This window comes from Pleurodeles waltl, chromosome 7, assembly GCF_031143425.1.
Source record: "Pleurodeles waltl isolate 20211129_DDA chromosome 7, aPleWal1.hap1.20221129, whole genome shotgun sequence".
Taxonomy (NCBI): Eukaryota; Metazoa; Chordata; class Amphibia; order Caudata; family Salamandridae; genus Pleurodeles; species Pleurodeles waltl.
In genome coordinates this window covers 1187421936-1187447938 of record NC_090446.1, presented here as the reverse complement: position 1 = coordinate 1187447938, position 26003 = coordinate 1187421936, and the positions used below count along the sequence as shown (strand labels likewise).

The following is a 26003-nucleotide window of genomic DNA, read 5'->3' as shown; positions in this document are numbered from 1 at the left end:
TTCCACTCCTGGAGCTGATTATATCCTTTGGCTTTTCAACTGTATCCTAAGCAGATGACAAGCAAATTGTGGTACCTATCTCAGAGGATACGGAGGAGGTAGCATCACATTTTAGAAGCTGCATGATTGAAATCATCAACTGCATGAATAGTCATTGCTTGAAATTAAACTCTGATAAAACCGAAATTCTCATTTTTGGACGTAATACAATTTTTTGGAATGATTCTTGGTGGCTTTAATCACTGGGGCTTTGCCTACTCCAGTAGCCAAAGCTAGAATTCTGGGAGTTCAAATCAATGTTAAGATTAATTTTTTTGATCAGGCAAACCAGTTTATATCATCCTGCTGCTTTCCTGTTGAAGACCTTGCGCAAAGTCTTGCCGTTTATCCCTCGTGATCTACAAAAAAACTGTGGTCACCTCGTTAGTCTTGTCCAAACTGGACTATTGCAATGCCCTTTACATAGGGGCACAGCAGGGCATCATAAAAAAGCTACAGAGGCTACAAAATGCAGCAGTTAGGCTGCTGAAAAATATTTAGAAATTTGACTCAGTCTGTAAGGCCAGAGAAGAACTGCACTGGCTCCTGATTAAAAACAAAATAGTAACTTTGTGAATGCGACTCGCAAATAGGAAGGGGTGTTCCCTTCCTATTTGCGACTCGCATCGCTATGCTAAATTGCTTTGTGACCGCGAACGCGGTCGCAAAGCAATTCGCAGTTACCACCAGTGTCACACTGGTGGTAACCCATTCGCAAAAGGGAAGGGGTCCCCATGAGACTCCTTCCCCTTTGTGAATGTTGCCAAAAAGGGTTTTTCAGAGCAGGCAGGGGTCCAATGGACCCCTGCCTGCTCTGAAAAACCGAAACCAAATGGTTTCGTTATTTTATTTTATTTTGCAACTCATTTTCCTTTAAGGAAAACGGGCTGCAAAATAAAAATAAAAATTGCTTTATTTAAAAAGCAGTCATTGACATGGAGGTGTGCTGTCTTCAGCAGGCCACCATCCCTGTGAGTGCAGGGACTCGCTATGGGGTCGCAAAATGCGACCCACCTCATTAATATTAATGAGGTGGGCCTTTGCGACCCCATAGCGACTCGCAGAAGGTGTCTGAGACACCAGTCTGCATATGGTTTTGCGACTCGGAAATTGCGAGTCACACCGAGTCGCAATTTCCAAGTCGCAAAATCTACTTTTGCTACATCTGGACCTAAGTCCCTTCGATCCATGAGAGCAAGGAAGGTGATCATCCAGAAAATACCTAAAGCTACTTGGGGGGGAAGATGTTTTTCACATTCTACTTGCTTGCTTTGGAATCAATTATCTGGTCACTTAAGAAATCAGTCCAATCTTCTCATGTTCAGGAAACATCTTAAAACTTGGCTTTTTCAGCTTAATTGTACTCTGTCTAGGTGTAGCCTTTGTATTGTTGTGTCAGCGCCTAGATACCCTTGGGCAATTGCACGCTTTATAAAATTAATCACATATCTCCACTCCCTTAAAGTCACTTCTTATAAAAATGATGTATTACCATTGTCCTTCATCCAAGTTCTCTCTAGGAATGGTCTCTTACCCCTACTTACCATTGTCAATGCCTCCTGCATGCAAGGCATCTTCACAGAAGCTCTCAAGATAGGCCAGATCCTTCAGCTCCTAAAGAAACCCACACTAGACCCTGCTGACCTTGCAACAATAGGCACACCACTCACCTTCCATTCATCAGCAAGATCATTGAAAAAGCTGCATGTGATCAACTCCAAGATCACATCAATGCTGGCCATCTCCTGCATGACTACCAGTATGGATTCAGATCATACTCGAGCACTGAGACCACAAGCTTACACATAATTGGCAATGCCATCTTGACCAGAGAGGAAGATGACCTCTTCTACTAATATTACTATATTACTATAATATTACAACAGTCATCCATCCCATCATCATATGCACCCTTTAGTTTAAAAAAAGATTCACTTACAGTGTCCTTCATTGTCTCTCCTCCTACCTTACCAACCCAAATCAATTTTTTCACATGGGCACTTCTGAGTCACAAAAGACCCATTTACTTGTGGAGTCCCTCAGTGCTCCGTACTGTCTCCTGTCATCTTCAACCTGTACATGGAGCTGCTTCTTGCTTTACTCACTGATAACATCAAGAATTTCCAATATGCCAATGATGTACAACTCTACTTGAAGATCTCCTATGCTTCAGACATTCAACGCTTCAAACACTGCCGGAACACCATCCAACCTGGCTGTCCAGTGCCTAACTGAAGCTCAACCCAACCAAGACAGAATCCCTGTTATTTGCCAAGAACAAGACACAGTACAAACTTGGCTCAGTGACCTGAACATTGACTGCTTCGAACTCCAACTTCCACTGAATGCCAAGTCACTTGGATTCACCTTGGACTCCAACTTTACCCTCAAGGGCCACATTGCCAAAAAACAAAGATGGCTTGGTGCCAGCTGTCTCTTCTAAAGAAAGTAAATCAATTTCTTTCAGAAAGTGACTTCAGAACTTCTGGCCAAGCCCTCACACTCTTGCATCTAGATGGTAGTAATGTCCTCCTCTGTGGCCTCACAGACTCCATACTGGCACCACTTAGACACCCGGCATGCCAAAGCACGATTCATCCAGAACATGTAGAAATACAATCAGGTCACACCCATCCTGTGAGTACTCTGTTAGCTACCCTTGTGAGCTCGAACCACCTTCAAAACCAGCTGGATCATTTGCAAAGCCATCACAACCAGTAGCCTCGCTTATCTTGCAGACAAGCTCACCATCTCTGGTGCATCTCGTCGTACGCAGCCAGGACACCTTCAGTCTGCAAACTAAGAAGTGTAAAAAAGAAAAAACAAGACAGAAGACCTTTTCCATCTATGCACGTAGGATAACATCCACTAATTCATACAGGCTACCCCAACGCAGCTATAATTTAGGAAAGAGCAAAGCTGCATCTCTTTAAAGAACGTCACACCACAATGTAAAGCAAGACCTTTCCATTTACAAAACTTTTATTTAAAAAAACTAAACAAAAAATACAATGAGGGTTTCAGACTGTCCAAATGAGTGCTCAGCACATCAGGAGTGTAGGTTCAAAGGGGACACCAACTGTTTTCATCATTGTAATCATACTCTCTCTAGTGCTTTCAACATGAGGATGCTGTTTCCTCTGATGACTACCATTCCGATGTTGTTCTGCTGGCTCTGGCTGCCATCTCTATAGTTTCGTCAGTGACAACTGCCCTGGACATGGCGACCACTGTTTAACTTTAATCACAACTTCTTGTCCATGAAATGTGACTTATCACCCGTGACGGTATCCAGGCTCTGTCCATGGGCATGGGGAGATTAAGTGATTTGCCCCGAATCACAGGACATTGCGCCAATGCTCGAACCTGGATCCCTGGCTCCTGAGGTGGTCTCTCTGACCACTGCCCTACATACTCTTCCTCCATGAACCTCTTTTCTTTTCCTGCAGGGCCCGTGCCACTTCCCCTGCACAGTGTATTAACCGCCCACAACCCAGTTTCCTCTCCTTTTTGTCCTTGAATTTATACTTGTCTTTGACCATGCACAGAGCTCTGCTGCCTTTTGGCTAGGTTCTTGCTATCGAAATGTCATATGAATATAGATACAGGTACAGAAAACACATTTATTCTTCCACATGTTCTGATGATAAAAAACAAAAAGAGCAGGTGGAGATGCACGCCATGTTTCAACCACATATATGCTGGCAGGAGGCTGCCTATTATTGCCCACCCAGCAGACCTTCTGCTCTAAGGAACTGCTGCTCCTGATGAGGGGAGTGAAAACACAGTTGGAGCAAGCACTGACGCAGGGCAGTTGCTTGGCTGTAGAGGCAGAAGTCAGGGGCAGAAATGGTGGCTTGGAGCACATGTCAAAGAGGGTTTCTTTTGTGTAAATCAGTTGCACTGGAGAGTATAGAGCCTTTGATCCTGTGTGTACTGTACAAGTCAAGTAAGCCTCTTGGTAGCAAACCTGGTTGTCTGCTGAGTGGAGTTATTTGTTTCTGCTGAAAGACGGTCAGAGCTGGGGAGAGGCTAATTGTATGCACATCATGTGCAAAATGTAATTCATTTTATATCTCACTTATAGATAGCTTTAAGCTACTTACTGTTGAAAGACATCTTTCACCCTATACCAAAAAGTACAGTGGGCTTTGTGCCTGCCCATTGCTTACCATAGGTTGTCTGTCTTGTTACTTTCATTTGCTTTGCTTCTTATTCAATGATTTTTCCTTGTCTTCTTATGTGTGTCCCTACCCTGAAACTTAAGCTTCTTTACCATCCTTTTGATTAGATGACTTTATACTTCCATTGCTTTGCCTTCACTGAGGAGGAGTAAATGGCTTTACAGAGGAAAGGTCTAACTGAGGAGGAGCCAGTGGCTTGACTGAGTAGCGGTCTGAAGCCAAGCAAGAGACAGCATGTGTTTGCCAGCCCACTTGAAAACTGATAGTGTTGTGCAGGGCTGTGGCATGCATATGCAGAAGCCTTTGCTACATGCAATTTGAATCAACATGGGGTGCTTGTGTTGTGTACTTACCAAATAACCTGACTTGTCCTATATCTCACTTTTTACTTGTGTAGTTTTAATACGAGCAAAGGGTTGGTTTATTTAACAGAACCATGTGAATTATTAGGTTGGCATGCAGGTGCCATATTTAGTGGGTGTCAAAATCAAGGTATCACATTGAGTACGTGCTGGAGCTTACTCCTAGTCTGAGATAGTTAAGCAATTTCTAATCAACTTATTTGAAGCATCTGTGACTTAGCAGAATGAAGGCTACGCCACAGAGTATGTTAATGGAAACCTTTCTGAACGACACATCTCAGACATGGTTCCAGGCAAAACTTAATTGAGCTTCCCTTTCTGAAATCTCATAGTTATGAGGAATCAATGGACTGTTGCATAGAGATACCAGATTGAAACCCCCAGTTAGCTTGAGAGAGGTGTTGATAAATCCAAGAGTGGAATCTGCCAAGACTGTTGGTGTACTAGTCTTGATTTGTTCTTACAAAGAGAATTGAAGGATTGTTGTCACTAGCTTAATTGTGATAAGAGCAGGATTAATAGGACACCGGTTATGACATTTACTAAAGTTCAAGAAAAACAGTGCAATGAGCTAGCCTTAGCTATTGTTGTTTCCATTTATGGAGGAGAAAAGTGTGGTGCAAATTTCTCAGTCACATTTTCCAATGTGAAGAGTTTCCCAAGGGTGTGTTGATGGAACATAGATCCTAACTGGAGAGATGGAGTAGTTTTTGGAAAAAATAGGCATAGCGCTCAAAGTCTGTGGCCTTTATCATCCCGAGTTGAAGAACTGATTCAACTAAGTAAATGTGCTGGCTGAAACTGTAGGGGAACTGCAAGAGTTTGTTGAAATGTGTTGTCACCACATTTTATCACTGAGAAAATCATGTTTGAGTTGCATAGAGGTTGGGCAGCTGACTCATCTGTGTCACTTCCTTAGGTTGACTGGAACAGAAGAGCAGCTGTGAAGTGTGATTCTGAGAGGCATTGAGAAAGAAATGTTTCGGATGGAAAAGAGAAAACAAAAATAAATAAGTAGAGGGTTGAATTGATCTAGACAGGAGTGGCTGGTGTTCATGGGCAAAAGGGGCGTTGCCCTGCCACCCTCTGGGGAGAGGCAAGAAAAGGGAAAGAAACACAGAGCAGCTGAAAAGAAGTCACTGCTCAGAAACAGTGTCCTGAATCTCCTGGGTGAACTGTAGTGATCTTTGCAGATGTCCTACTGTGCAGTGGCCACCCAGGCAAGATTTTCTTCGACCTGCAGGCACATGCTACAGCAGTGACATCATCAGAGAGGGAGTGTTGATTTAGAATGTGATGGATCCAGTGGCTTTTGGGGCGCATGAACAGTGGCCCTGGATGGAGTTACAAAACTCAATTCACTTAAATGGCTGGGGGTGGTGCAGTCCATGTGGACAAGGAGGGAGTGGGTGGCAACAATTTGTTGATCATCACTGAGGGGCAAGCTGTAGGAGGGGTGCAGGGGACTGCTCTCTTGGCAGTAACACTTGGTTTCACTTTGGAAAAAATGTTGTTCCTTAGAGGCCCTAAAGAGGAAAGTAACCAGCTGCGGACAACAATTGCTCTAGTGGACTAAGAGGCAAGTGTGCAGTTAAGCTTCTTCCTGCATCAGGGGCATCATCAACCACACCTCCTTAGCATCTACAGTGAGGTGGGGTTGTTGATGGACCTCTTCAGTCTGGGAGTATGAGTGAAATGGAGGACGGACGGATGGATGGAAAGGATGTATTGATGGATGTTGAGAGAAAGGATAGATGGTAGAATGAGTGAAAGGATTGATGAGTGGAAGGCTAAATGGATGGATGGATGAGTGAAAGGATGGATGAGTGAATGGATGGATGAGTAAAAGGATTTATGTAAAGATGGAGGAATAAAACAATTGATGGATGAGTGAAAGGCAGGGTAGATGGATGCCTGGATGAAAGGATGGATGGATGGATGGATGAGTGAAAGGGTGAATTTATGGATGGATGAATAGATGGATAGATGAATGAGCCAGTGAAAGGATGGATGGATGGATGGATGGATGGCTGAGTGACAGGGTAAATGGGGGGATGTATGGATGGATGGATGAGATGAAGGGTGGATGGATGGTGTAAGAATAGATGGCTGAGTGAAATGGTGGATAGATGGAAGAGCCAAAGGGAGGATGATGGATGGATGGAGTGAAATGATGGATAGATGGAGGAAAAGGGGGAATGGATAAGCAAAAGGATCGATGGATGATTGAATGGATGATTGGATGGATGAATGGATGGATGGATGAGTGGATGGATGAAAGGGGGATGTATAAGTGAAAGAATGAGTGACTGAGTGGATGGATTGTTTTGATGGACAGGTGTCCTGGACAAGTGGTGGTTCTCCTTTATGGGCTCCACTGCTATACTACATTCTCCTTGTTTTGTGGTCCATTTTTATTGTATCAAGAGTGAATAGTTATTCACGGCTTCAGGTCCAGCAACACACTGAGGCAGCTAGTGACGTTGTTTGATTGCTGACACAGGTGCATGAAGGTGTCTGCCCCAGCCATCAGAAATACTGTTCAGAGCTGGTGAAATCCCAGCACTGTGAGCATGTCTGTGTGACTATGTGTGAGTTACAGTGAGAGAGTCAGTGACAGAATGCATCAGAGTGAGTGACTGTAAGGACGAGTACGTGTGAGAATGAATGTGAGCTAGTGAGGGAGAATGACAGTGAATGTAACTGAGTGTTACAGTCTGTGAGATAGTCACCGTAAGACTGAGTAATTCAAAATGAGTGGGACTGAGTGAGACAGAGTGGGCCAGAGTAAAATGAGTGAGCCTGTGTGAATTGGTGAAACCAAGTAAGTAAGAGCCCACAAGATTATTAAGTTATTCAAGAATGCAGTGAAAAATTATTGGAGTACAGAATCTGAACAGGTTAGTACACTTCAAGAAGGGAAACGTTTACTCAAAGTTTCTTGGTAATCTCTATGTGCAGCACATGTTGTAGAAGAAACATAATTTATTCTGTGTTCTTTTGTTTTCTATTTATAAATAAGGATATGTGTAGTATATTCCCCTCATTCCATCGTTGGTAACCTTATTCCAGCACTCCTGTCTTTTCCCCTTGGTCTGTCCCCATTCTCCATTAGATTCCTGGCACTCCTTTGAGAATGTAGAAATTGTATTTTGAAATCACTGAAGAGAGTTTATGCTGGCTAGTGTTAGATATGGAAGTTTAGGCATTTCTCCCCGAAAAATAACTCATCCCTAACTCGTTTTTCGGGACTCTTTATCTTCATGGCAAGTACCCTCAATGAACAAGCTAAAGGAGTCAACTCTAGGTACTTTGTGGTGAACAAGAAAGCATGGAGAAAGAAGTACATACATAGAAAAAGTTAGAATTTAAAAATGGTGACATTGTTGTCCATGGCACTAATGCTGCACAACACTGCACATATGGTCACTTGAAGGAGAGGGACACAGGATATTCAGCTCATGGTAGTTGGGAGGTTAGTGCTTTTTCATACTTCAGGTCTTCTGTTTGAGCCAGGTAGTCGGCTGGTTGATGTGGTTCACAGTCAGCATTTCCAAGGTGGTGTAAGCTGCTAAGGCACAGATATGCTCTTTGTTAGAAAGGAGAGTCCCAAACTACCAAAAAGTGAACTTCAGGCTTGCTTGACAACGTTGAGCCTCTAACCCAAAACCAGCATAGAGAGCACTAGTCTATAAAACACTAGCTTAGCAACCCATGTGACTGCTCTAAAAATTGGCTGCATGGGGACATGCTGGTCCACAATAATCATGAGATATATATATATATATATATATATATATATATATATGTTTGATGGCATGTGTAGCTGCAGATACACATGCTGTGCATTATCCTGCCATCTAGTGTTGGGCTCGGAGTGTTACAAGTTGTTTTTCTTCGAAGAAGTCTTTTCGAGTCACGAGACCCAGGGACTCCTCCCTTTCGGCTTCATTGCTCATGGGCTTTGACTCCATCTTAGATTGTTTTCTTTCCGCCATCGGGTTCGGACGTGTTCCTCTTCGCTCCGTATTGCGAATCGGGAAAGTTAGCTAGTTATCGGAAAATTCGACGGTATTGTTCGCGGTCGGTACCGGTTTAGTGTTAGCACATCGACACCGAAAAAAAGAAGCGCTCCGGCAGCCCTTCAGGTCTTCCACTCTTCAGCGGGGCCTGGTCGGCCCGACCGCGTCATCTCCAAACCTCATGGACCGGACCCCCTTCCGTTTCTGCCCGAATTGCCACGCAAAGTATCCTTACACAGACCAACACTTGGTCTGTAATCTGTGTCTATCACCGGAATACAGGGAGGATACTTGCAAGGCCTGTTGGGCATTTCGATCGAAGAAGACCCTACGCGATCGAAGAGCTAGAAGACTCCAGATGGCGTCGACACCGGCCGAACAGATTGACGTCGAGGAAGAGGAGAGATTCTCCATTCAAGATTCGAACTCTGACGAGTCCGAAAGTGAGCAGCCGAAAGCGCAGCAACAAACTGTGAGTAAATCAGCCCCGGCGAAGACTCACTCGAAAATTGTAAAGGCCAAGGGGATGCCACCGCCAACAGGCCATGGCTTAACCCGAAAACACGGTGACCAAACATCGGCAACCAAAAAAGGCCTCCCAGCAGCTGAAGACATCCGACTCCGGTCGAGATGCCGGCTCCGAACCACCTCGGCACCGAGAGTTCGACACCCCCAAAGTCAAAAAGGTTTCCTCGGAGCCGAAAAAGAGTGTACCGAAACCTTCGGTGTCGAAACATGCAGCCTCGGAGCCGAAAACGGGCTCCTATACAGAAGAGCACGGCCTTTCCAGCCAAATGCAAGGGCACAGATTTGAGCAGGAACTACGCATGGGAGAGCCAGACCATACCCAAAGGAGGCTGCACATACAGAAAGAGACGGGGAAAATTCAAACTCTTCCTCCAATAAAAATGAAGCGAAAGCTAGCATTCCAGGAAGCGGAAATGTAGCCAAGGGCAAAGGTGGCAAGAGACAAGACACCACCAAGGGTTTCGCCACAGCCTTCACCATTGCATTCACCACACCTGTCCCCCAATGCAGTCACCAACACACACGAGGATGACACAAGATGACCCGGATGCATGGGACTTATATGATGCACCGGTCTCAGACAATAGTCCCGATTGCTACCTGGCAAGGCCGGCACCACCTGAGGACAGCACTGCATATATGCAGGTGGTATCAAGGGCAGCTACTTTCCATAATGTAGCAATGAATGCGGAGCCCATAGAAGACGACTTTTTATTTAACACCTTGGCATCCACTCACAGCTCTTACCAAAGTTTGCCAATGCTCCCAGGCATGTTAAAACACGCCAAACAGGCGTTCCAGGACCCAGTAAAAGGCAGAGCCATCACGCCTAGGGTGGAGAAGAAATATAAACCTCCCCCAATGGACCCTGTGTTTATAACACAGCAACTAACACCAGATTCGGTGATAGTGGGAGCAGCCAGAAAGAGGGTTAACTCCCAATCCTCAGGAGACGCACCACCGCCCGACAAGGAAAGTTGGAAATCTGATGCAGCAGGCAAAAGGGTGGCAGCACAGGCAGCCAATCAATGGCAGATTGCCAATTCTCAGGCTCTACTGGCTCGCTACGACAGGGCACACTGGGACGAGATGCAACATATCATTTAGCACTTGCCCGAGGAATACCAAAAACGTGCCCAACAGGTTGTTGAGGAAGGACAAACGATTTCAAACAACCAAATAAGGTCTGCGATGGACTCGGCAGACACAGCAGCAAGGACAGTGAACACTGCGGTAACCATTCGTAGGCACGCATGGTTACCGAGCTCGGGTTTTAAACCAGAAATCCAGCTAGCTGTGCTAAATATGCCGTTCAACCAATAACAATTGTTTGGGCCGGAGGTGGATACGGCAATCGAAAAGCTCAAAAAGGACACGGACACGGCCAAAGCCATGGGCGCGCTCTACTCCCCACAGAACAGAGGCACTTTTAGAAAGCTGCAATTTAGAGGGGGGTTTCGTTCCCAAACCACAGAGCCATCCACTTCACAAGTCAGACCCACATATCAGTACCAAAGAGGAGGTTTTCGAGGAACATACAGGGGTGGACAATTCCCAAAGGCAAGAGGGAAATTCCGAAGCCCAAAAACCCCTCAAACCAAACAGTGACTTCAATGTTACAAACCCCCACCACTCAACACCAGTGGGGGGGAGACTTCCCGCATACTACCACAACTGGGAAAACATAACTACGGACTCATGGGTCCTAGCCATTATCCAACATGGTTATTGCATAGAATTCCTACAATTGCCACCAGATGTGCCCCCAAGAGCACACTATGTCCAAACAACACTTAGACCTGTTACGACTAGAAGTCCAAGCATTGTTACAAAAACAAGCAATAGAACTAGTACCCAACCATAAAAAAGGAATAGGTGTCTACTCCCTGTATGTCCTAATTCCAAAGAAGGACAAAACGCTGAGACCCATATTAGACCTCAGAACACTGAATCTTTACATCAAATCAGATCACTTTCACATGGTAACAATTCAAGACGTGATTCCCTTGCTCAAAAAACGAGACTACATGTCAACATTAGATCTCAAGGATGCATATTTCCACATACCCATACATCCTTCCCTCAGGAAATACTTAAGGTTTGTAATCCAAGGCGTGCCTTAACAATTCAAGGTGTTACCATTCGGGATAACAACAGCCCCAAGAGTATTCACAAAATGCCTTGCAGTACTAGCCGCTCACATCAGGAGACAGCACATGCACGTATTCCCTTACTTGGACGATTGGTTAATAAAAACCAGCACTCAGCAACAGTGCCTTCTACACACACAATACGTGATAGAAACTCTACACAAACTAGGGTTCTCTATAAATTACCAGAAATCACATCTACAACCATCCCAAATACAGCAATGCTTGGGAGCAACACTCAATACACAAAAGGCGATTGCCACTCCAAGTCCACAAAGGGTACAGGCGTTCCGCAATACAATATTAAACATACAGCCAAACCAACACTACCAAGTGAGGTTTGTAATGAAACTTCTAGGCATGATGTCTTCATGCATAGCCATCGTCCCAAACGCAAGACTACACATGCGGCCCTTACAACAGTGTCTAGCAACACAATGGACACAGGCACAGGGTCAACTCCAAGATCTAGTGTTGATAGACCGCCAAACACACTTCTCGCTTCAAAGGTGGAACCCTATAAATTTAAACCAAGGGCGGCCATTCCAAGACCCAGTGCCTCAATACGTGATCACAACAGATGCTACCATGATGGGGAGCACACCTCAACCAGCACGATATACAGGGACAATGAAACATTCAACAAAAACAACTGCACATAAATCACTAAGAACTGTTGGCAGTGTTTCTAGCATTGAAAGCATTTCAACCACTGGTAGCCCACAAACACATTCTTGTTAAAACAGACAACATGACGACAATGTATTACCTCAACAAACAGGGAGGGACACACTCCTCACAACTTAGCACCAAAAAATTGGCATTGGGCGGTTCACTATCACATTTGCCTAATAGCACAACACATCCCAGGTATTTAAAACCAGTTGGCCGACAATCTCAGTCGAGCTCACCAACAAACACACGTATGGGAAATTCATCCCCAGGTCCTACAAACTTACTTTCTATGCTGGGGAACACCACAAATAGACCTATTCGCAACAAAAGACAACGCAAAATGCCAAAACTTTGCGTACAGGTATCCACACCCTCTGTCCAAGGGCAATGCGTTATGGATGAGTTGGTCAGGGATATTTGCTTACGCTTTTCCCCCTCTCCAACTCCTTCCTTATCTGGTAAACACATTGAGTCAAAACAGACTCAAACTAATACTCATAGCACCAACCTGGGCTCACCAACCGTGGTACACAACACTGCTGGACCTGTCAGTAGTACCTCATATCAAACTACCAAACAGACCAGATCTGTTAACTCAACACAAACAACCGATCAGACACCCGAATCCAGCATCACTCAATCTAGCAATCTGGCTCCTGAAGTCTTAGAATTTGGACATTTAGACCTTACACAAGAATGTATGGAGGTCATTAAACAAGCTAGAAAACCTAACACAAGACATTGTTATGCAAACAAATGGAAAAGATTTGTTTATTACTGCCATAATAATCAAATTCAACCACTACATGCTTCCGCAAAGAACATTGTAATCTACTTATTACACTTACAGAAATCTAAACTAGCATTCTCTTTTATTAAAATACATCTCACAGCAATATCTGCCTATCTGCAGATTACACATTAAACATCCCTTTTTAGAATCCCAGTCATCATAGCATTTATGGAGGGATTAAAAAGAATCATACCCCCGAGAACACCACCAGTCCCCTCATGGAATCTCAATATTGTGTTAACACGGCTCATGGGACCACCATTTGAACCCATGCAGGGTGTGAGATGCAATACTTAACTTGGAAAGTAGCCTTTCTGATAGCTATCACATCTCTTAGAAGAGTAAGTGAAATACAAGCATTTACTATACAAGAACCCTTTATACAGATACATAAACATAAAGTAGTTCTCCGGACAAATACCAAATTCTTACCAAAAGTTATATCACCATTCCACCTAAATCAAACAGTGGAACTCCCAGTCTTTTTTCCACAACCAGATTCAGTAGCCGAAAGAGCCTTACATACATTAGACATTAAAAGAGCACTAATGTATTACATTGATAGAACAAAACAGTTTTGCAAAACAATTGTTTGTAGCCTTCCAAAAACCTCATGCAGGAAATCCAATATCCAAACAAGGCATTGCCAGATGGATAATGAAATGTATTTAGACCTGCTATATCAAAGCAAAAAGAGATCTACCTATTACACCAAAGGCGCACTCCACTAGGAAAAAAGACGCCACAATGGCTTTTCTAGGGAACATACCCATGACAGAAATCTGTAAGGCAGCCACATGGTCTGCGCCTCATACATTCACAAAACATTACTGTGTAGATGTGTTAACAACACAAAAGCCACAGTTGGACAGGCTGTATTACGAACATTATTTCAAACAACTTCAACTCCTACAGGCTAAGCCACCGCTTTTTGGGGAGATTACTGCTTACTAGTCTATGCACAGCATGTGTATCTGCAGCTACACATGCCATCGAACGGAAAATGTCACTTACCCAGTGTACATCTGTTCGTGGCATGAGGCGCTGCAGATTCACATGCGCCCTCCCACCTCCCCGGGAGCCTGTAGCCGTTATAAGTTGGATGAAAACTGTAAAACTTGTAAATTTGTAAATAAATACTTTTTAAAACACATTATGTACATACATACTTACTCCATTGCATGGGCACAATTACTATATTCACAACTCCTACCTCACCCTCTGCGGGGAAAACAATCTAAGATGGAGTCGACGCCCATGCACAATGGAGCCGAAAGGGAGGAGTCCCTCGGTTTTGTGACTCGAAAAGACTTATTCGAAGAAAAACAACTTGTAACACTCCGAGCCCAACATTAGATGGCAGGATAATGCACAGCATGTGAATCTGCAGCGCCTCATGCCACAAACAGATGTACACTGGGTAAGTGACAATTTCCATATATATATCTATATAGATATATAGATATATATCTATATAGATATACATATATATAGATATACATATACACACACACACAAACACACACTACCTACTGGCAGTCTCCAGTAGGTAGTTATAGTTAGGACCATGTTTCCATAGAAAAAGCATTTTTTCACTTGCCAATATCTTTATCTATATCTTTGGCACCATTTGAAGAATCTTCACTAAATGTTCCAAAAAAAGTGTACCACTGGTTCGTCTTGTGTATGGGAGGTTTCAGGACGATCTGTTAAGAGGGAACTGAGAAAAAAGGGGGTTAAAAAATGTGGTTTCCCATGTTAATTCCCATTGCAGCTTTGAGCACTACTAGAGCCCAAACCGCTGGACTGAATTGTATCAAATTTGGCAAATGGGTAGCTTTCGGAACCAGATCACACTTTTTGTTATTTGGTGTAAATCCATGTAGAAGTTTAAGAGAGATTAAAATAAATTCTAATTTGTATATCTAGGGCAGTGGATCCTCCCCTGCAACTTTGCGAATAATAAGAGCTTGTGCAGACATCTGCAGAACTCTGATTGGCTGCCAACACTTCAACCAGGAAGTGTTGGCAGCCATCTTGGATCTCGGCTTCACTCGATTCTTAATAAAAAGGGAAAAGAAAGAAAAGAGGCCAGGTTAGGAACACCCTGACCCCATAGCTCTGGTGCTGGGGCCCCAGAGGGACCCAGTCAGGGCGAAAAAGCACTAAAAAAAATAAATATTGCAGTAAATTTGTGGCAAAAATGTAAAACAAAAAACACAGACATGCTTGTTTTCATAAAGCCCCCGGGTGGGCCATGTCCCAGGAGCATAAATAAAGGAGAGAGGCACACGGGGCACCCCGCCTGGGCTTATTTACTACTTCAGGGACCGCCACCTCCCTCTGGCTTTGATTCAACCCCAGGGACCACCACCTCCTGGGGCTATTCATTTAGATTTTGGTGGTGGGGGCATGGCCCCCAGCAACCCCAGGGACCACCAGCTTCCTGGGGATGAGCTCAAATAATGAAGGGGGTCTGTTGCGGTACCCCCCGCCCGCCTTCTCCTCCCCTCCCTCCAGCCGCCCAGCTCCCACCAAGTCACAAGTCAGAGCAAACACTCTGGTCCAAGCAAGCAGGTGCTGTCAAACAGCTCTTGCTAGCTGGAAACTGAGGTTTTCTCTGTTTCCCTGCCCACAGACATGCGTGCAGGAAAACAGAGGAAACAATTGCTCTCACAGACATGTTTAGCCGCTCCCTGTCTGTGACAGCATTGGCAGCTCCCTAGGGGGTGGGGAGTCGGCTGGGACCGCGGGGCATTCAGGCTCCCCCTGTGGTCCCATTGCACACTCGGTGCCCCCAGTACAGATGACCGGGCCTGGGATGGGGTCCCCGGGGTTTAAATCGGCCAGAGGAGGGGACCCCATGGCCCTCCTCCCCCCCAAAAAGATATTACAAGGCCGGGGCAAGGGGTCCCCGGGGTTAAAATCGACTGGGGGAGGGGAGGCATGCACGTCCCTCCATTTAATGAAGGCTGGGGGATAGGGCCCTGGGGTAGAGATCGGCCTAGGGAAAACCCCTCCTCCCCCCAGTTTAATTGTAGTGGGCCCCCGGGAATGGGTTGCCTGGGGCCTTCCCTCACACTGGTCTTTCAACCAATGAGGTAACACCTCCTAACTAAACAGTAGAAAGTGCACCAGTTGGATAAAACATTTGTGCAAAACTGTGGCCTCTTCTTTGATAAATGAGCAGGTGAGCCATGATGCCCATTCCACAGAAATTAAACCTCAGCAGGAAGCACTTACAAATATAAACGTACCAAGTGCCCCATTTGAAACTCCATTTCTGAAAAGGACAAATGATCCTATATCCTGGGCATTGCAAATGCAAAGCAGGTGTGTTTACTCCGCAATTCCATATTGAAAAATGATCTGAAATGCTTGGTGGAGGTGAATGCATCTTTCATCTATTGGAGTGCAATCAGACACTCTCACACCCGCATAGACCCTGTCACATCCACACACTCTCACTCCCAGAAACACCCTCTCACACCTTTTCTCACACCTAGAAAGTAGGGCACTGAAGCCAACTTTCGCTGTGCAGGGCCAAAGGTCATGCGCAGTGTGGGGTTGGGTGGCTAGGGGGATTGGCTGCAGGATCGGGCCACAGGCCCTGCCGCCAACCCCTGCCATGCACAACAATGGTTGGATTAACGTATAGTAATGAAAATTACTTAACGCTAGGAAAACCACAGAAATTCACTGAAAAAAAATACAGGGATGTTATAGTTAGGAAATAGAATTAAAAACCCTTAGAAAGTCACTTAAAAACCTAAAGCTTACAGGGACCTTATAGGAAAGTTCTGAATTTACTTGCACAAAACCAGAGAAATTCAGCATTTATAGTTAGTTATTTCAAGTAACTATAACTTGCGACCTAGGGTAACTGTAATGCGCAGCCTCACCATGCACTGCTAATTATCGCAGATATTACAACACTCATGACAACTTTTGTAACATCATTAAAAATATCAATGAAACATCAGAAGCCAAATTATTAAAGACAAAACTGTGCATGGGAGGGGACTGTTACACAACTGGAGCTGGTGTCTTCTTACAGGCAGACTCCCAGAGGTGAGGGGACATCACTTGGAATCTGATCTCGATGATGACCTACCTGTCCTGTTTTGAAAACCTGAAGAGTCCTGCCAGAACAAGAGGGAATGAGTTAGCTGATCCTACAGGAGGAGGAGCTCACTTCTTCTTTTGGACATAATCGGCTGACACAGGGGAACGAGAGCCGCAGACAGATCCAATAAATTCAAGGGTACCGCCTTATCCATCTCTAGTTCTATCTAATACCTCTAACAATGTAGATTCTGTGCTATTAACTTTTAATCCTGTTTGGGTAACATCCTAAAGGTTATTACACCCAGGAACTGAGAGAGTTGATCATTAACTAACCTTTCCAGCACTTTAGCAATATATGGCAAACAAGAGATGGTGTGATAGTTGGACAGGACAGCAGTGTCCATTTTGGCTTTCTTCATCAAAGGCAGCACCAAGGCATGTTTCCAGATAGATGGGTGGTCTGCGTTCTTCAACAAGAGATTGAACAGACAGATAAAGTATGGACGTAAAAATGAGGCCAGCCATGAGAAGATAAAGTGAGGGTAATGGTCCAGCAGTGAGCCAGGTTTTACCTCTTTCATAGTTCTTTCCACCAGTTCTGGTGTGAGATCCGAAAACTCACCCCGTTAAGTTATCATCCCAGGTACAGGTTAGCATCTTTGAGGAAAGAGTCCTCCACTGGGAGATGGATCTCAAATGTTGAGTAAATCTTATAATTTTTGTCATTAACAAATTCCGACAACTCCTCACATCGTTGAACTGACGCTGGAGTTGTTTGATCTAGGGAGATGGGGTGAAACATTTCTTTGACTCATAATTTTTTTTTTTTTTTTTAGCTTGCCTAAGCTTTTTATGTTAAGGTCAATAAGCACAATCGTTACTGACTACATGGCACAGAATACTAACAACCAGGCTTATCATGGCCTTTTCCTGTGGATGCATTCTCTGAAATACAACCGAGAATCTAGTCAGAATCAACAATAATCATATGCTCAAGACCGCTTAAATACATCCTCTTACTACACCTAGGAACATACGTACCGTCTAATGGACATTATCACCCAACAATATATTTTTTGCCTTGAGAAAGTCAATATGACAAAACACGTGTCGGCTGCTTTTAGATGTACCATTGTCTAACAGGAATGTCTGTTTTTGAATGTACCATTGTTTAACAGGAATAAACTTCTATCTACAACATTAACGTATTTTTTGAACTTTGAATTCACCTCTCCACTTGGATGAGTACTTTTGGACTACATTAGTATGCCCTACTATATACTGACTTTTTATGATAAGGCTTTAGTGCCGTTCTGAAGGCCAAACGCTCAGCAGGGCATTTGGAAAGCCACCAACGTCGCTCAAAGTCTTTGCAATCCCTCTTCTCTTTTTCCAGTTCATTAATATACTACTTCTCAGAATGAGAAGATCTAGGCAACTTCCTCAGTTTCTGGGGAACACATCAATGTAGAGCCTCAACTACTACCTTTTCCAATACACTAATATTAGTTTCTAGAGGAAGTTCTGTGTTTAGTAAAGGAGGGCTGAAATTGTTGGAAAAGGGCTGAAGCTTAACTCTTCACCAGGGTCTCACAATGGCCAAAGTGGCTTCACAGTTAATAGAAGGCCTACTTTGTGCTAGAAAAAAGAATTTCATCAAAAAATGGTCCGACCACAAGATAGGGTCAATAGATTGAATAAAAATTGAGCATAGGGTTTTGACTTGCCCAGGGAAGTATTTATTTTTCATATCATTCTATTTGGCTGTTTGGTATATCCCCCTGCCGCCTATGAAGCTTTTCCATTACATTGCTTGAGGGGGTATTTTCCATCTAAAAGTACACTCAAATATTAAACTTTGTGTCACAATCAGGTATTCATCTTATACATCCAATGTCTCCACTGCGCCACTAACCCCACCACCTCCAAAAATACTACATATTAGCAATGCCATTATTATCACCAGTACCACCACAAATACCTCTTAATACCACCACCACCAATACTAGTATGACCATTATTGTCAATACCTCCACCAATTCCATAGTACCACCATGACTAGTACCAGCAATGCCACCACCATCAATGCCACTAATACCATCGCCAACGCCACCACAGTACGAATACCACACTGCCACCACCAATACCTGTACCACACAATTACTGACACAACTAATACCACCCCTGTGTCATTACCACCTCCACCAATACTATGAACACCACCAGTGGTACTACCAACAGCAATACCAACACCACACCACCCTACCAAGCATTGGCAAGGTCAGTAGGTCTGGTTTTAAGATGCTATCACACAGAAATACATGATGGTGCTTGCAGGCTATAGTCTTATTTAAGCCAAATCTTTTGGCTTTGCCAGTGCTGCTTTATCTTTGCCGATGCTAAGCTCAGGCAGGATTTGACTGCACTGGGGCTAGGGCATCGGCTGCGTACATCTTTCTATCTTGAACGTTCCATGGTTAACTGTTGTGTTTTAATACACATACCGAAGAGATGTATACCATCTCTGATATCAGGTTTGAACATCATAAAATAGCAGAGAGGTTTAATGTATCTGCTGTAGGGAGTATAATCAGTTAGGTCACTTTGTTAATGAGCTTGTTGCACAGATCATTGTATTACTTGCATGTCACATGCAACAATTTTGGTAACCTGCTTCTAATCCTTCCATGTTACCTGCCATGAATGTTTTCAAATCTTGCAGGTTTTAGCTCTCTATTCTGTTGTTATAAAGATTGGTAAATGGTTCCCGTTGTGTAGTATGCTATGGAATGGAAGCCATTTCCTTAAGTGCAAACATTTATCTTGTGTACAGTATAAATAGTTATTCTAAGTGCACTTGAACACATCGACACATCTACCTAGCTTTCTTAAAGTGCTTGCATAGAGCTGTTGCGTACCTACATACAGAGCTTAAGAAAGTCAAAAACAATATCTCAGTCGATCTTTTGGCAACTTATGAAATGACGTGTTAATTGTATTGTAGTTTCACCTAGTCAACAGCGAGTTTCCATCTGTCCTCCATTCGGCCCTAACTGCTCCCTGAGAAAACATTACTCAGACAAAATGAGTTACTGATCGGCCACTAAAGAGACATTTAGGGCCTCATTACGAGTCTGGCGGTCGGACCGTTGCTTATGTGGCGGTCCGAGCGCCTCAAAACAACCGTGGCAGTCGGGCTGCCAGGGAACCACCAGCTCTGCAAGGATCGGAGATCCCAGAGGTCTGGAGGTGGTGGTGCTCCTGATCCACGAGGGCAGGGTTGCAAGCAGCACTGCTCTGAGGTTTACAAACCCATTCTCTGCCAGCAGTTCATGGAGAAATGCTGGCGGAGAATGGGTGCAGGGACCCTTCAGACAGTGAAAATTGTGAGGGTGCTAGTGCACCCTGCATTCTACAGCATTGCCAACGGCTCAGTTACGATCTGGAGACACTGCTGTATGCTGTTTCCCGCTAGGCCAGCAGGTGAAAACTCAGGTTTCCGCCACTGACCTAGCGGGAGACTCTTAATGTGGCCGGCGGGGAGGTAGCCCGTATGGTGGCAACCTCCACGTCGGAAGTTTAGTGGATGGTGTATTCCATCCGCCGAACTCATAATAAGCTCCTTAATGTACCGTTTATGTTTCATTTCTTTACTTTGAACTCTTCTGCATGGGCACTGTTTGTGACACGGCTGCGAGGTGGCATCTGATGTTCTGCATAGGCAAGTTTGTAAGCTGACAGTTAAAAACCCATAGATGCTTTGAGAGCCAAATAAATTGTGTTATGTGGGAGGGATTTTGGGGCATGCTGGCCCCATGTACGTTTTTGACCATTTACGTCTGGTTTACACCAAGACCTTTTGATTTTACTAAAATTTTATATGGGATAAAGTACCTCCTGCCGTACACTATAAAGATGTTGCAAGTCACCAAGGCGGTCCATGACCATATAGAGGAGCGAGGCCAAATCCTGAGTTCCTTCATAAGGTCATGGAATTTCATGTTGGTTTGCATTATCTCTCCAATGTACGGTTGGAGGTAGTATGTACCATATTATAATATACTGTCACGCCATAACCTGTCCTACAAACCACTTAAATCCTTGGTGTGGTGATTTTTCAAATGAAAGAGATAGGGTATTTGTAAACGTGAAGAATAAAATTGGGATATTAAGTGCAAAATTAAACGCACCAAAAAGTAGTTAGACATTTGTTGCAAAGAGATATTCGAATCCATTTAATACAAGTCACATTTAAAAAAACTGTAGCTTAGGCTGTGTGTAGAACCACGCAAAGAGATTCTGTCTTGCCTATAATTACCTAAAGTGTGGAAAAATAAACCTGTTATAAATATCTCCTTTCTGTTTTTCACAGTTAATCTAGAAAAACAGAGAAGATCAAGGAAAGGCCATGTTTCATTTTAAAGTGCAGCTTTAATTATGCTCTGCTTTTCCTCTCAACTGCTGTTCCGTGCAGCAGGCATGCCACATCAGAACTGGACTGTAATAAGTTGTTACAGTTGAGCGGTTACCTCGTTTCTTTATCACACACAATTAGGGAGGTCACAAAGTGCCTGTGATATGGAATTAAGAGACTGGCTTTTTACAGGATTTCAAGCTCCCCAGTAATATATGTTTAACATACTTACATATGGGGGCTTTCACCTAGCCCTGTTCATCCATTGGTCTGTTATTGTGTCAGTCCCACTTTTCATCTGCTCACTGTAGCACTGGGCAGTGGGTCAGTCCACTTTAGTCATTTTCTAAACTCATTGTGAGTGACAGATTTCTGCCCCTTCACAAAGAGCACATCCACGTACTAAGAAGTTAGTTCCCTTAAGTGCCAGGAACTGCTGTGACGATATATGCTTTTTGAGATCAAAAATATATTTTTGCTTTTAACTAATTTCTTTTTTTTTAGACTAATGAAAACCTGGCCGCTTCCCCAACAAATACGTTTTGCAAAAACCATGACAAAACAACCATTGACAAAGCCAAAAGATTTGTGGCTGATGCCAGACCGTTTGGCTGTGCCACCACTGGTTATTCCATGGAGCTGGACGCACTAAGGGAAATCCCCAAAAACTTGTATCAGAATATTTTGCAGCTTGCGAACATTCTTTGTAATTCAGTGAGAAATGTGTTGTGGACCTGTTGAAGAGCTAATATGTTGTAAAATATTGTTTTTATAGAACATTTTCTACTTTAGTATTATATTGCCAGCCTTAATGTGGCCATTCAGTGAATGTTTTCGCAGTACACAGGCTCAACTCATCTAACATCTAAAGGGATATTCTAGAATGCCTTTTTGGTGATGGTTAGAGATGCAGGAAGGATAGCTGGTTTTCCTCTGCTCTAGATGGCCCCTTTAAGATTTGTGCATCAGCGTTTTAGTGGATATTTATTTAGCACTGCTATTAAGGCTAAGAGCAGCTGAAGTGAGTACTCGTAGTAACAGTGTAAATGATTCTAACAAGTAAACTGGTGTTGATTCTAAGTAATGAAAAGGGGGACCCACGGCGTAAAGCTAAATTAGCGCACTGAGGGCCAGATGTAGCAAAGGCTTTTCCCCATTCTGTGTCTATGGGAAAAAGTGTTCGTACATATGGCCCTGAATGTGGTTAACTAAATAACACGCGCGGAGCACATTTGGTAAAGTGCTACATGATAACACAATTCCCTCCATTTACTCCATTTGAAACCGTTGCTTTACGGTTATTTCTCTTCCAGGAACAGTAGCACGTTTTCCTACTTGTTTTCTTGCTCTGCTTCCCAGGGAATAATCCCATTTTCTGAAGCAATTGACAGATCTTAATGCTTGTCAGCTTTCATCTGCGATCTATCTACCTTTTAGGGGTTCTGAATTTAGACTGTGGCACTTCTACCGATTCAAATATGCATTTCAGTGGCTTTTTTTTTACCTCAGTGATGTGATACAATTTTGCATTCAAAGGGAAAGGTTCTTTGACCTGTTTTATACGATTTGTTTTTCTCACTCTTTAAAAAAAAATCTTTTTGTGATACAGTAATCAGGGCTTTACTTATTTCTCTTCTCCTTTATATTGCAGAGAGAAGATCCCTAGAGCAAGTTATACCACTGTACAGTTTGTAATTTTAGTGATATAACCTTGTAATGACGCTCATCACTAGAATAATGCACCTCCAATTTGAACCTTATGAAGCAGTAGTTCTTGTTCAGAAATGGGGCATTGAGGATCTTGTCTCTCCCTCCCATCAGTTATTAAACCAACGAACAGGGATCTTGCATGTTATGGGGAAAGCGGCATGTTACTGAAGAATAAAGTAACCCTTCTAATGCAAAGTCAGTTTTATTAAGTGGAACATATTCCAACGTGAGTTATGTAAAGTGACGCCCTCCTATTTTAAGTACCACACTGTGAAGGCTAGTAATTCCTTTCACGACGTTTTTGAAGGCGATGAACAAAAACGCAAACCGTTGCAGCAATTTGATATGCCTTCTACCCATCAGCAATATCAAAATATACCTCGTTCTTTTTCTCAAATAAAATTGGTTGTCCATCTTGGGATCATCATAGTCGTTTGACTAGTCCTGTTCATGCACGGGATCTTTCAGAAATTGTATACCAAATATTATTTTGTGGGGAAAAATATCTATTACCTATCTGCAAACTTTAATACTGAAATTACCAATTCGAAATAAGAAAGGCAAATACAATTCAAAGTACAAAATCTACTAGTGTCAAATCTAGGTGGCTGTGGTGACTTTATTTCAACCTTTCCATACTAGAAGCAGCTGCAGAAAATCATTAAATAAAGCCTGAAAATCAAAAGCTTACTATAGCTGAAATGTGATACTGCACCTTTAAGATAGTCAGTTCTGTTTTAGCAATTTCCTCGGTTCTTTTTCGGTGTAAAATAGAATGTCAATGCATTGATGGCAAGCATATTGCATTCTAGCTATGGAATACCTCTCCTTCAGCCAATAACTGCGTTGGAATTACTGAGTGGGCACCGTATTTCCACCTAATTTACTTTAATAAACCACAAAAGGCTAGACAATTTAGTATGTGACAATCTTGTTTAGAGTGTACCAGGCTTCAAACATTAGATATGGGCAGTGCTTTAATTTGTAAAGAAAAAGGTGCCAGTGCCTAAAGCCCTCTTAAACACGCGGCTGCTGCAATTAAATGTGTGAGCACAGAATACTGAGGCAGCGTAAGCCTGAAGCCATTTCGGGCCTCTTCAATCCATTACAGCCAGTCCTTGCCCTTCAGCTCACTCTTGCAGCTTTCTGATTTCTCCCATTGTGACGTTTTTTCGTTTTTCCCTTCCTCCGTCTTTCCCATATGTGCAAATGCTTGAGGCGGAGGAATAAGCCCCGGCCCTCAAAAATAAGTGCTGGTGCTCAGCACCGGAAACAACAAGCACAGATTAAGCACTGAATATGAGAAAAATTCAAAGTGCTCTGTGAAATCACACAGTAAAGAAAAGACATAAATAACTATGGGGGTCATTCCGACCCCGGCGGGCGGCGGGCACCGCCCGCCAGGCGGAGACCGCCAAAAAACCGCACCGCGGTCAAATGACCGCGGCGGTCATTCTGACTTTCCTGCTGGGCCGGTGGGCGACCGCCAAAAGGCCGCCCGCCGGCCCAGCGGGAAAGACCCAGCAACGATGAAGCCGGCTCCGAATGGAGCCGGCGGAGTTGCTGGGGTGCGACGGGTGCAGTGGCACCCGTCGCGATTTTCAGTGTCTGCAAAGCAGACACTGAAAATCATTATGGGGCCCTGTTAGGGGCCCCCTGCACTGCCCATGCCAGTGGCATGGGCAGTGCAGGGGCCCCCAGGGGCCCCACGTCACCCGTTCCCGCCATCCTGTTCCTGGCGGTAACAACCGCCAGGAACAGGGTGGCGGGAAGGGGGTTGGAATCCCCATGGCGGCGCTGCAAGCGGGGCCGCCATGGAGGATTCCCTGGGCCAGGGGAAAACCGGCGGGAAACCGCCGGTTCCCCTTTTCTGACCGCGGCTTTACCGCCGCGGTCAGAATGGCCCAGGAAGCACCACCAGCATGTTGGCGGTGCTTCCGCGGTCGTTGGCCCTGGCGGTCGGTGACCGCCAGGGTCAGAATGACCCCCTATATGTGTATGTACAGAAATGCAACGAAACGAATGTTCAAAGGTAGTAATGAGCACTGAAAATTTACACCACTTGACGACTACTATACTGAGACTGCTTAGACCTTCTCTGTTGAGAAATGTACACACCACAATGTCTGATGCAAGAATCAGAGAGCATTCACATTCCCAGAGGCATCTGATTCGAACAACTCTGACCTCAAAGAGGAACAAGCTCACACAGTGGTCAGAAATACATCCAGCGTTTTTAGGGAGATAACAGTGAGGGAAGAAAGGCAGAGATAATTACAGGTGGAACCTACTACTGGCGGAGCACCGAAAAATCAATTTGTGTACCCTTTTCTCTACAAAGGAACCAACTAAAATAACAATCCAACTAAACTATGGCATGTACCAGTCTTTAACTCCCACAACTTCTTTCTGCCAACAAACTTATAAGCCTTTCAAAAATTGGACTTTCAAGTACTCATATCCTTGAAACATGCATTTGTCCCTTACTATATTAGTCTAGAAAAAGGTTGTCACTCATTGCCCTTAAGAACAATCCAAACATTGTTATAAAATCTGCTTTTAAAGGGGTGGCATCGTTATTCATGATTAAGTGACCTACAGTCTGGAAATACATGGACAGTTGAGTAACACACAGCATCATCTCCAACTTGACCTCAGACGTTCAGAAAGCAATAAAAAAACTAACTTGCGCAGCCAAATAGGAAAGATATATAAGTCATAATGAATACTTGATGAATACTCTTTTCTCAGCAGTAACACTTCAAAAATGCCAGTGATCTACGCGGTGGCAAACGTCTATAAACAAGCTGACCACCCCCCTGGCAGGCCCATACTATCAGGCTGTGGTTTAGCAGTGGTACCCCTTGTCCAGTACATTGATATTTTTTCAATAAAGGACTATCATTGTGTCCTCCATCAGGGATGGCTTGCAACTTACTTGAGCTCATTCAAAAATATGATTTGGTGATTCCTGTGAGATGTTGTGGACAGTGAGGCCTTGTATAGCAGTGTCCCACAAGCGCTAAGCGTCACCGTCATTGAAAAAGCTCTGGCTAAC

General features: G+C 43.9%; 1 protein-coding gene and 1 pseudogene across 1 annotated transcript in view; one reads left to right on the top strand and one right to left on the bottom strand.

Moving 5' to 3' along the window:
- Positions 1 to 26003, top strand: part of OGFOD3 (2-oxoglutarate and iron dependent oxygenase domain containing 3) — a 1107281-nt gene that overhangs the window by 277140 nt on the left and 804138 nt on the right. The gene's annotated exons all lie outside the window — the stretch shown is intronic.
- Positions 2990 to 3301, bottom strand: LOC138247374 (small nuclear ribonucleoprotein G pseudogene; annotated as a pseudogene).